General features: G+C 37.5%; 1 protein-coding gene and 1 long non-coding RNA gene across 2 annotated transcripts in view; one reads left to right on the forward strand and one right to left on the reverse strand.

Moving 5' to 3' along the window:
- LOC139978589 (uncharacterized) overlaps positions 1 to 12638 on the forward strand; it is a 35728-nt gene that overhangs the window by 17734 nt on the left and 5356 nt on the right. The gene's annotated exons all lie outside the window — the stretch shown is intronic.
- Positions 4876 to 8652, reverse strand: LOC139978700 (uncharacterized). The gene is made up of 4 exons (XR_011796994.1): positions 8159 to 8652; positions 7404 to 7561; positions 6199 to 6314; positions 4876 to 5541 (listed from the first exon to the last, which is right to left on the reverse strand). It is a non-coding gene; the product is annotated as an uncharacterized lncRNA (long non-coding RNA).

Raw genomic sequence — 12638 nt, forward strand, 5'->3', positions numbered from 1 at the left:
GATGCCAGTCCCTCAAGAATCACTTCTGACAGCTATCGATTTCTGTTTCAAAGCAATGTACATTTAGGACATGGCTTACCAACCTTTATGCTGTCTTGTGTGGCAGTTCATTCAAAATGTGATTTATGAAATCAAAGAAGCACATGTGCATAAGCGATTTTAGATCATTCTTGGCCTTTCAAAGTAAGTAGTGGCTTAAAAGGAGAGAATTGTAAGCAAGATATTCATGGCTGATATTCTACAAGTTCAAAGGATATTGATGCCAGGAAAAATACTGCAGCCACTTTTGTATGCAAAGAAGCTCTCTTGGTACCTACCCAGACATTTGCTATTTTAGAACAGAGGTCAGTTCCTCGAATCTCTTGTAAAAGCTGTATATTTCTGTTTCAATCCAATGTGCATTTTGGGCAGGGCTTATCAACCTTCATGTGGTCTTGTTTGGCAGTTCATTCAAGATGTGATTTATGAATCAAAGAGGCAAATGTGCCAAGTTGTATTAGAGCATTCTTGGTCCTGAAAAGTAAGAAGTGCCTTTAAAGGAAATTGTAAGCAAGAAGCTCATATAATAATTGTAAGCAAGAAGTTTGTATAATATTACTATTTTATAATTCGCAAACCCGATAGCATCATCTGGAAGGGACATGAAATAAGTCATAACTTTCCTTATTAATTTTTATTGGAATCCCGATCTGTTCAACTGATCTTTCATGAGTGAGTAAGGTTTAATGTAGCTAAATTTCATCTACACATGTATCTCTATTAATGGTGAAGATATATATACTATAAATTCAAATACTGGAAATAAGAACAATGCACTGGCTGCAAAGTACTGCATATATCATAAATATGTCTCTAAATATAATCGTGTACACCACATGTCAGTGATACTCAATGTTATTCTTAATTAACTGAACGTAAAGGTAAACCAACATCTATCAGATCATGATTGATGTTTAGATTGATATATTGTTTATACATTAATTGATCTATAGTTACATATGTGAGATATTTAGTGTTACAAGTTTTCTACGAATAAGGTTCTTCTTGAAGAGTAGAGGATTTTTATATTGTGTCACCTTAAAGCTCTGATAGAGCACAGCTTAGAAGTTTTTACATCCAAGCACATTTGTGTTTTTTTATGTTTGTATTTTATTCATATGGTACAGCTGATTATTGTTTTCAATAAAAACAAGTTCTCAAAACGTCATCCATCTGGCTTCTGTCATGTAACTGTTTGTTAATTTCTCAATATTTTTCAAGGATTTTTTTTACTCTTTGCATTGCTATATTCCAATGATTGTTGCAAATAAGGCCTGCATGAACAAAACACAAAACTGAGGATTATTTCAACTACATTAATTAACATCCACGAGGACTGAGGATCTCTTCCGTCACTGTCCAATGAATTCCATTCGCCAATGTATATATATTGGGGCAATGGAGGCTCATCTGACTCCCCAACCCTTTTGTAATGGTAAAAGCCACTGCCTAATTTAAATGTTGTAATTGCCCAATATAATGATTTTTAATTTCCCAATTTAATGATCCCTACATTTGTAAAGTTCACCAATGATGGGCATAATTTACACAATTATTTTTAACCTACAACTGTTGGGTAAAAACTTCTAGTTATTTTATTGGTTAAAAATGTTACCCAACAACTGGATAAAGCCGTTAACAAAAGAGTGTTGGTTAAAGTATCATCAATAAGTGGAATTTGACATACGTGACCAGTGTTGGTTATGGTATTGGTTAATTTTTTAACCAAGTTGACTGTTTTTAGAGTGAATATGTATATACAGTACTATGCTACTGATGACTTTAAACCAATAACACAGGATGATTGTGAACGATGTTAATGCATGAACTGCTGCTTAACTTACGTACGATAGCAATAAGCCGAACGTTTGACATCAGTAGTAAAAACGTCACATAGTCAAAATTTAAGATATAAGCAGAAATTTCGGTATTAAAGGTTGACTATTTTGTTATTTCTTCACATCTCACCACAAATGGTGTTTTTGTTTGCGTTCGACTTTCAGAGTACAAAGTTAGAGATATCTTACGTGGGAAAACCCTGTTCCTGTTTCGTATAACTAAATACCCTATTTCTTAAATTTAGACTATTCTAACTTTAGACTAGTTTCGGCTCTTCGTCTACAACTCTTTTAAAAGCTAGATATAAGAGAAATACGACATACTATGACAAGGCAAGTAAGTGTCATTCATGCAAAGACATGACTGTTATGGTTGTGATTCGTTTCGCTAAATATGTTAGAACCAAACCTCATAGCCACAGAGTCCTGGGTGAACCAGTTGAATGAACGAAATCAACGTACGGTACACATTGCGCACGCGTAGACAAGCTATGTTTTAATGTGTTGTTATGTATAGCAAAACACGGAGATTATTGTCACAAACTAGCGAATGATGCCAGAAACAAACACCACGACACAAATACAGATTTATAAACACTTCTTTGTTATTTATCAGAATCATACACACGTAACAGGTTATAATATATATGTTCTCTTGTGATAAGTAAATCAATTAAGCACATTTAAGGGTTCCCGAGTTCCAATGCCACACGGGCCTCCACGTTTAGCACTCATTCGGCACTGGAGCACTGCTGAAAGAAAATACATTGCTTTGATATCAAAAGTTCAATTTTACTACATCTCGACCATCTTTTGCGAGTTCACCTTGTTGTGGTGTCCATGTAACATTTAGCTAACCTACAATCCTTAAGACGGAATGGATGTCGAGATGAAAGCTCAGGTCACGTGATTTTGCTACACAGTGCACATCATAGAAAATATGAGTATTTATTAGCACAACCTTGCGAATTACAGACCTTATTTATAGTCTGAATATGCCTCAGAATGCCCATTTGATGTCTCAGCATTTATTTCCGGAGAAGGATTCCCGGCTCCTCTACATGGGCGTCGCCTTCGGTGACCCCAGGGCCACACCCTCATATATATAACCATTGACTCTTCACTGGATCTTACATAATGGTCCGCATCCTATATGTAAATCAGTCGGAGAAGTACTCATCCCCCGCCCCCCCCCCCACCCGCCCCTTCGCCCACACATTTTATAATACGTACATGCCAATGTCCGTAGGCATATGAAATCGAAAATATGGTTAGTGAGGAATTTTTGGTTTGCCTTTTAATGACCAGTATTAATTATTCACAATTATTTTAGGACTAACACGAATACACAATAAACATTCTCAGATTCTTCCTTTCTCAAGCTTACATGCATTTTGTCGAAGAGGTTCGTCAAACCAACACATGCATCGTCTGTCAAAGCTTTGGCACTCAGACATCATACGTAGAGAGTGAGTTTACAAATTCGTAACCACGTTTCTAGTTTGTGATGTCACATAATTCTTGAACATCTGATGATATACATCCGAAATTTACGTCTTTTCTTTTGTCCAGTTATTCAACCCCTAGAAGACGGGAGTTGTTATCCTGGATGAAACAAGTCAAATGTAACGTCATGGGTAGCCATTCCTCTATGTCTACGATATGTAATAACATTTCGGATAGTGTAAACTGTGTCTAGTCTTAACGAATCATTCCCGAAATTAACCATTTTACAGCGGACATAGACATCTTGTAGAAAACAATCTCTTGGAAGTTCTGTTCCTCTTTGTGTCACAAAGTTGAACATTGATCTTCGACCCATTGGCTAAATACAACAGGAGTTTCCGGTACTGCTATGTATAATACCAGTTGGAATGTATTGCTCAGTCGTGATACATCCTGCTTCCGCATGTGTTACAGTGACGTATCACATAGAAGAGAGTAGATTACTGTACTACACAACTACCGTTTAGTTCATCCGTCACTTCAAACTGTGATAGACGTGAAGCGACAACCTTAATATCCTCCCAGTTGAAGTCAAAAGCGATAAGCATACACTCTTAAAATTGTTGGGCAAATTATTGCCCAACCTGGGCAATTATTCACACAACCGTTGGGTCCGTATGCCTCCTGGTTGATATTGGGCAAAAAAGTGCCCAACTAAGTTGGTTAGTGATTTTGCCCAGCAAACGGTTAAATAAATACCCAACACCTTTGCCCAACACCTTTGCCCAACACCTTTGCCCAACGCCTTTACCCAACAATGTTGGTCAGTGATTTGCCCAATGGTTGTGTAAAACCTTTTACCAATGGATTTTTCTTTACCCAATGATTCTTGCCCAACAGCTAGTTAAAAATAATAGTGGTTGGTTAATTAATACAATACCAACATTGGATTGTAACATTTTTCATACAACTGGGTTTATTTAATAGGTTATAAAGCTTAAACAGAGAATGATAAAGAACAAACAAGTAATACATGTTTTTCATACTTTTATTTTTTCTGGTCTTTGCCGACTTCAGATTGTTCTTCCAGTATGAATTCTCACAGCATTCAGTGCTTGACCTCTATTTACCTAGTTAAATGATCTGTGACTTCCATCCAAAGCAATAATTTCATAAACTCACAATGGGGATAAACACATATCAACAATATTAAAGCTGAAAATATTAGCTATCCATATTTTGCCATTGTTTACTATATTCAGTTCTTGAAATGTGTTGACCACAGAAGACCTCCTGTATGTTGACATCAACTACACAAGGTACAGGTGCAACACACAATCATGTACAGCTTAATGTTGGTCTCTTTCAAGCAACTCTGGTCTTAATAAGTGAATATAATATCACTGATAATTTCCAACATATAGTCAATTGAAGCTAACCATTTTATATTGATACACCATTGTATCTGCAATTGCTTTAACAAGAAGCCAAGGCATATTTTGCTAACATTTTGATTGTGCTTAGATGATTGATGAACTGTAAAACTTAAACATCTTTTCAAACAAAAGCCAAAATGGTTACACATCCCACATTGATTCTACATACTAGAAATAAAAGCAGCTTCAAGATCACAATTATAAGTGATCATAGGGACACTGCTGGCACCTGATCTGTTAAACACACAAAATTAAATGTTTGTTTGATATACCAACCCTGCCTCAACTTTACACAACTGTATACAATAACAAATCTACCCCCACCCCCCAAAAAAAATACAGATCTTTTGTAGGTACAGTATTTCCCTTTAATATGTAAATATATATGAAACTAAAGCAACCTTAAAATGTAAACATGTCAGGTTAATACCGAGAAATCATTTGAAAAGTTTGTTGCAAGACACTTTGACCCTTAAACACTTCTGTTTGCTACGAAGGCACTCAGTGAACGACTTTTGATAAAACCAAGTTCATATACCTCAGCATGAAAAAACTCCCAAACCCCCTTACATTGAGTTTGGAAGTTAATGTCCAACACATAATGACTTTAAAACAAATAGTCTACTGCCGTTAGGAGTGAGGATTGCATTATTGGATGTCTCTCAATTATCACAAAAAAATGCTGAGGGGAACCTTTGCTCTCTCCTAATTACAGAATGAATGGCTGTGGTCACTCATCCTTCGATATTGTCTTGCAGTAGTCCTCTAACACTTGTCACCGACTGCAAATTAAAGAAAATAAACTCATCGAGTTGCAAATCAAATGTAACAAAAACAGGTGGATAGACAGAGTTTTAAGACTTCTGCACAATGCTATGATACTGTGGACCAGTATAATTAAAAGAAAAAAAACAGGTCAGGAAAGTCAACATAGTTATCTTGACAAGGTTTTCAAAGTGTAACGCCCACCCCATTAATGTCAAATGACCTTTCCCTTGCACTATCAAGTACCGGATCACTTCATTATTATGACCAGGGTTTAAATACCGACGATGAAATTTATTGAACCTTCCCCCATTTCATCACTAGTGTAATTTAAAAAAAAATGCCCTGGTGGCTTCTAATGACCTCTGACCTCTACTATAATCAATGGGATTCATGTACTCATGTTGGCAAACCTATATGCATCACATATGAGATTCATCTAACTTTCACTCTTTAAGTTAGCATATTTACAAGGTTTTAAGTGTTTGGCCCTTGTTAACCTCAACTGACCTTTCACCACTAGCACAATAAGTAGCATTCTTCTGCTCACTATAAACAACAACACACCAAGTTTATGAGGTTAAACAAACTTTCAGCTGAGCTGGTATGAACCAAAAGGTGTACCACCAAAAGAATACCAAAAAAAAATATATATAATTAATGATTTTGCTTACTGGCTGATCGTCTATGAATGCTTGAAGGCAACTAGTCACCGTAGTAGATCCGCTTTTCTTTGCCCGTCCTCGAAAAAGCAATGGCAACAGAAACAAAGCTAAGTTCTTCTTTTCATCTGTAAAAGAAATTAAGGCAAGAAATAAGAATGCTTGCCGGTACAAACGACAAAAACATTAATAAGGCACACTATAGTCTGACCATATAAAACTTCAAGGACTGAGGATAAAATTCATGGGATCTACACCGCCCTAAATATGCTCCACAACTTTATGCTCATACACATTAATAACAGCAACATGAAAGTTAATGTGGCAGGTGTACTCATAGGGGGACTACACATTTGTATTAGAAGACTTAATTACCTACCCTACACACGAATTTCAAGCCAAATTTTATAAGATTTTGAAGGAAAAAAATGAAAAAGCCCATAGTATGTGCTAACCTTTCATTGACACAGTCGTACTAAAATCTCAATACAATTGTCCAAAGATTTTTGGAAAAATCAACTTCTAGACGTTTTAACATGTTTAATCTTCCTGCTCATAAAACATCTTGAGAAGAGTACACAACACAACAAGCTAATTTCTTTTCCTCAGCATTGGAAAAGTATACACATAAGGAATCCATCTCATTGGCCATTTTCAAGTTTGTGCTTATCGACAGTAGAATTAATCCAAATATTATATTCAATTGAGCATTAATGAGTAAACAAGGCTAATAATGAGGTTTTCAGTCATTACTCCTGCTGTCAAAAAAACATTTCACTTGTTGAGAAATCAACAGGAATTATTCAAACCCTATGTGGAACCTACAAACAACACTGATACATGTCCAAGTGACTGTCATTGAGTTAATATTATAACAGGGCTGGGTCTCACTTCAACCACACACAAACCCGAACGCGACTACAAATAAAATAGTAGCCAGTTAATCATATTGAGTGCAATGTTTGGAGAAAGTTTGCAGAAAGGTTCAGAAGCCACCATTTGACATTAACAAGCTGATTTGGTCCTTTCAGATCAGTTGATTTTGATAGATTTTTAAAAAGTAACAAACCACCAAAAACATATTTTGAAGGTTAATCCAAATATTGACCCATCTTTACAGACATACCGGAAAGAGAAACTATATTTTCATGGCATAAGCTCTGAATGAAGCTAGCTATGAATTCACAGGCCATGACTATACAATAAATTTGGCTTACCATCAGTCAGTGCATCCAACGTCTTCTCTAAATGCAAAAAGTTCGGCCAGTTTGGGGTGATCGCCTGTATAGCACAAAATGTCCATTGTCAAATATCCCACTCTGTTGTATAATTTGTCGGCAGTTGGTTTTTGTAATAATTCGAAGTCCTGTTCTACCTGTAGGAAAGAAAAAATATGCAAACAGCATTATAGGTCTATAACATAACTAGCGCTGATGTTCTATGCTATACTAATATTATTATAGCCTAGAACTCATTGAATGCCAGGCCTAACTTAGGCTACTTTGAAGTTTGAAAAACCCTCGAAGTTCGGACACCCCTAACGATGCATAATTTCACCATGGCACAAATACAATAGGATCAATTTGACGAAACCTATGAAGCGACTTTTTTTTCTAACGAGAATGTTTCTTCTGCCATCGATAGAATCATCTTAAAAGAAGTGTGAACAGATACAATTCTGGAGCATTTTAGTGCTAAAGTGTTCGAACTTCGAAAGGTCCATTATTATACTACTGTATGTACGTACTACTACTAGCATTAACAACGTACGTGTAAGTCTAACATTAGGCCTAAGTTATGACAGGCTAGGTCTAACGTTAAGCTAATAAGGGTTCATGTGGTCATTTGCCGTATAAAACTTAAAAGAAAAAAAGGGAGTACAATTTATGATTTACAACGAAAATGTGCTACAATGAAACCTTGTCTAGCCAAGATATAGGCTAGAGAGACCTGGTGCATACGCATAGCTTACCGTAAGTTGACAAGGATCTGCATTACACAGGCGTTCGCAACGTTAATACAATGTGAGTAACTTAGGCCTAGTTACACACTTGCGGGCGCGCCTGTGGGGCTTGTCAATCGCTTCACTACAAGCTAGCCTAACGTCATACAACTATGCTGGAAATACAATTAGTATTAGTAGCCTTTACGTATGCCTGGTATAGCCTACACGTAGCACCGAGAGAACGAACGATCATTCGATACCACTGATATGTAGAGATCGCAGTGTTCGATGCACACACCAAGCAGAGGATTGTTTTTCTTTACGCTCACCTTCAAATGTAGCACATAACTCTGGCATTTCCCACCTCTTGAGTGCTGCGCTAACAAATTCGTCAGCCATTGTGTAAGTTATAACACGTTCACTATATACGATCTACTCATGATGCATGCACATCGCGCAGAGTACCAGTATATTAATGGCGCAAAAATGCTGGTTTTTGCACAACATTGGGCAAATCAAGCTTGTTTGTCCAACAGAAAGTAACAATAAACTACATCTTAATTTTTGCACAAAAAAGTTTACCCATATCAGTTGTGTAATTTCTTTTACTCTCTTCTCTCCGGAAGTAGGAGACTTGTCACGTTTACATTTCCTTAGCTATGGTGGTCACAACGGTTTCCCATTTGGGTCAGTTAAAGTCACATGACTTTGGCGTTAAGTAATATCAAGGGGTTTGTCTGACTCAGAATGGGTAACTAACATGTTTCCATTCTTGAGATATGAGATGTAGGTAGAAGTTTTCGCTGTATTGTCCTGTTGACTTCAGATGACTCATGACCTCGAATACGATTGATAAAATCCCTAAAACGGTGACATGATTGAAAAAGGTGTTAGGAGTAGTTGTACAGTATAAAACAGTACTATCTTAGCTAGCACTGTAGAAACGATATGATAACAAAAACAATATCGCACTGCACTATACTTGACATGGCGTCAGTACGCTGATGCCTTAGATAATTTAGATAGGATATGGTGCGTATCGTCTGATTTCGTAAATGGACAACCATTGTTCCACAAGGGAGTTACGAATGTGTGATATTTGATCAATAAACAGTGTTTCCACATTTCAGAAATGAAATTCCCCGAATCGCGCCACTGTATATTCTGACTATTTTTCAAAATGGACTGATTTCAACGGTTGTTCGCCCTGATTAATGTAGGGCATATTCGAACCCGACCCGTAACCCTATCCCCTAACTCTAACCCTTCTTGGTCCCAGTAATATTTTCCGATATTGCCGTTATTCGGGGAATTGCCTTCTAAGTGGAAACACTGTCACGAACTTAATTTATGCAATAGATCGTTTTACTTATTACTAAGGATAAACTATGCCCAATTGCCAAAAAAAAAGGGACCAACAGTATATGTACTTCGTAGTTTTCATTCCTGCAATAATAAAACGAAAACGTTTAAAAGGAATTGCTCTGCTATATGTACAAAAATTTTGTGAATATAGCTTTTGAATTGTGCTAACCCAAAACTGCTCACGAAAAATTGCACCCAAACACAACAATAAAACGACATGTTTTTTAATAATTTTCGTTGAAGCGTATACACGTACTTTTTCGGAGCTCTTGCATTTCGTTTATTTTTGGGATCGTTTTTTTTATCAAACACCTTGTGATTCGTTTTGTTGTTTATTTGGAGTTATTTTCGTCTGTTCCTGTCATTCTGCATATTTTTTGTTCAATCTGTGCTGTTTTTTGTCTTGTGTCGGTGCTGTCCGTGGTTTAAGGTCTGTAGCGTCAGTGTATCCTATCGTTCAGTGTATAGTCTATGTTGAGCCTAAGCTGCTAATCGTGAGTATCGATTTTCTGTGATCGCGGGTTTTCTGTGCTTCAGTGTATTCGTTATTTATTGTCTGAAACTTTCATTCTGCATGTTTTTGTGTTCAATCTGAGCTTTTTTTGTCTTGTTTCAGTTCTGTCCGTGGTTTTAGGTCTGTAGCGTCAGTGTATCCTATCGTTCAGTGTATAGTCTCTGTTTAGCCTAAGCTGCCCGTCGTGTGTTCGATTTTCTGTGTACGCTGTTTTTTTTCTTTGACTTAGTATTTTCGTTATGGCGGTGCCTGATCGTTTAGTCTGCTGTGATGCGTGTAATATGTGGATTGAGTTTGAGATTTCTGGCTTGGAATGTGATTTTAAATCAGCGTCTAGTGAAGCTATTGTGTTTGTTTGCGATAAGTGTGTGAAACTTAAGGAATTAGAGGAGCTATTGAAAAGCTGTAGTTGTGTATGGACGGAAGTCGGGAATAGTAGGGCTGTGAGAAGTGCAGTTGCTGAAAGGGATTGTTGCGAGGTTGTTCCAACTTGTAATGGTTTTGACGTGTTACCTGTGGAGGAGTTGCGTGATGTTGATGATGGGAATGAAGTCTCCCAGGAGGGAAATAGTGAGTGGCTAGTAGTGGACGAAGTGCGTGGTGATTGTGATGTGATAGAAGATGGTAGTGTGGTTGTAAACAGCGGTAAGTGGGGACAGGAGAAGTCGAAAGGAAGAATGGTATTGTGTGGGGATTCAATAGTACGGTATGTAGACCGAGAGTTCTGCAGGGCGGATCAAGCAAAAAGGGTCAGGGTATGTTTGCCAGGTGCTAAAATGCAGGATGTCTCTAAAAGGGTGAACAAAATCGTGTCAGATGAGGAGGTGGTTGTAGTCCAGATAGGCACCAATAATGTGCAGAAGGAGTCGCAAAACATTATTCAGTCTAGGTACCACGAATTGATGTGTCGACTAGCATCAACTCGGGCTAAAGTTGTCATATGTAGTTTGTTGCCAAGATTTGACAACAAGGTTCTGTCAGAAAAGATTGTAACTTTGAATGGTTTATTGCATAGTCTGTGTGCCGACTTCGGCTTCACTTTTGTTGATATGTGGTCATCTTTCCAGGGTAGAAGGGATCTGTTCGCCAGGGATGGTTTGCACTTAGCTAATACTGGGGCCTCGTTGTTTGGTAGGATGGTGAATTACTCTGTTGAACAGCTATGTTTAAACTAAATTGGGGGGCGATGAAGTCAGGAATTAGTTTGGATAAGGAATTATGTTCCTAGTGGAGGCGATTATAGGCGTTTTGAGAGCAAGAAAAGTGATAGTCATAGTTCTAACTTTAGGAGACATGCTAAGGTACATAGTTTCAGGGATAAGCTGAAGATTGTCTTTACCAATGCTAGAAGTATTCGTAAAAATTTTGCTGAATTTACTGTGCTTCTCGAAGATCTGAAACCGGATGTGTTTGGTATCACCGAGTCTTGGTTAAGGGAGGACATTGATAGTGCTGAGGTTTCTCACCCGGGGTATGTTGTGTATCGTCAGGACAGAAGGGATACTCATAATGGGGTTGGTGGGGGAGTTTTACTGTATGTTAGGGATGACATTGTAAGTGTTGAGAAATTTCAGTTGCAAGGGTCTCTTGTTAATTCTGTCTGGTGCGAGTTGTCCACAAACAACTCCAAGAGGTCCAGGGACGTTATCACTGTGGGTGTTGTTTACCGCTCTCCTAACAGCAGCGATGATAATGATGTCGTGCTGTTTGATTCAATTAGAAAGGCTGCTAAAGGTGATGTTGTTATAATGGGCGACTTTAATTTTCCTGACATTAATTGGATAGATGGTTCTAGTAGTAGGAAAGGTAGTAATTTTGTAGACGTTGTGCAAGATTGCTTTTTACATCAACATGTTACTTTCCCTACTAGGGGGGATAACATCCTGGATCTTGTTTTGAGTTCTAATCCAAGCAATGTTGTTGATTTGACCGGTCTAGGAAAACTAGGAACTAGTGATCATGATATACTAGCTGTTGATGTTGTTTGCAAGGTCGTAAGTTCTGTTAGCAAGGAAATAGTCCCTGATTTTTCGAGATCAGATACAGAGGCAATTGAAACTTTACTAAAGGGTACAAATTGGATTCATTTGTTTAGTGATATGAGTGCTTCTCAGTCTTGGATTTGTTTTGCTGATAAATTAAAGGTCATTATGGAAAATCATGTTCCGTGGAAGAATCGTCGTCGTAAAAGCAGTATGCCTCACTGGATGAATAAGAAAGTTAGATGTGCAATTAGGCAAAAACGTAGAATGTGGAAGTTGTTTAGGAGGACTAAATCTGAATCTCTTTTGGCCAAGTTTAAAATTCATCAGCTGAAGGTAGAATGCTTAGTCTCTGATGCATAATTGAATTTCGAAAAAAGCATTGCTCTAAAAGTTAAGGATAACCCAAAGGCCTTCTTTTCTTATGTCAGGTCAAAGCAAAAAGTTAAAGATGCAATTGTTTCCCTTAGGGCACCACAGGCTGATAAGATAGTTACTGATAGTCAGGATCTAGCAGATCTTTTGAACGACTACTTTGTGTCGGTTTTCACAAGGGAAGATAGGAGTAGTATTCCAGATTTTCAGTGGGACAGTGATAGGCCTAAACTGGATACGGTCTTATTTTCGGATGACGTTGTCTTAAAGG

Source organism: Apostichopus japonicus, chromosome 13 (genome assembly GCF_037975245.1).
Source record: "Apostichopus japonicus isolate 1M-3 chromosome 13, ASM3797524v1, whole genome shotgun sequence".
Taxonomy (NCBI): Eukaryota; Metazoa; Echinodermata; class Holothuroidea; order Aspidochirotida; family Stichopodidae; genus Apostichopus; species Apostichopus japonicus.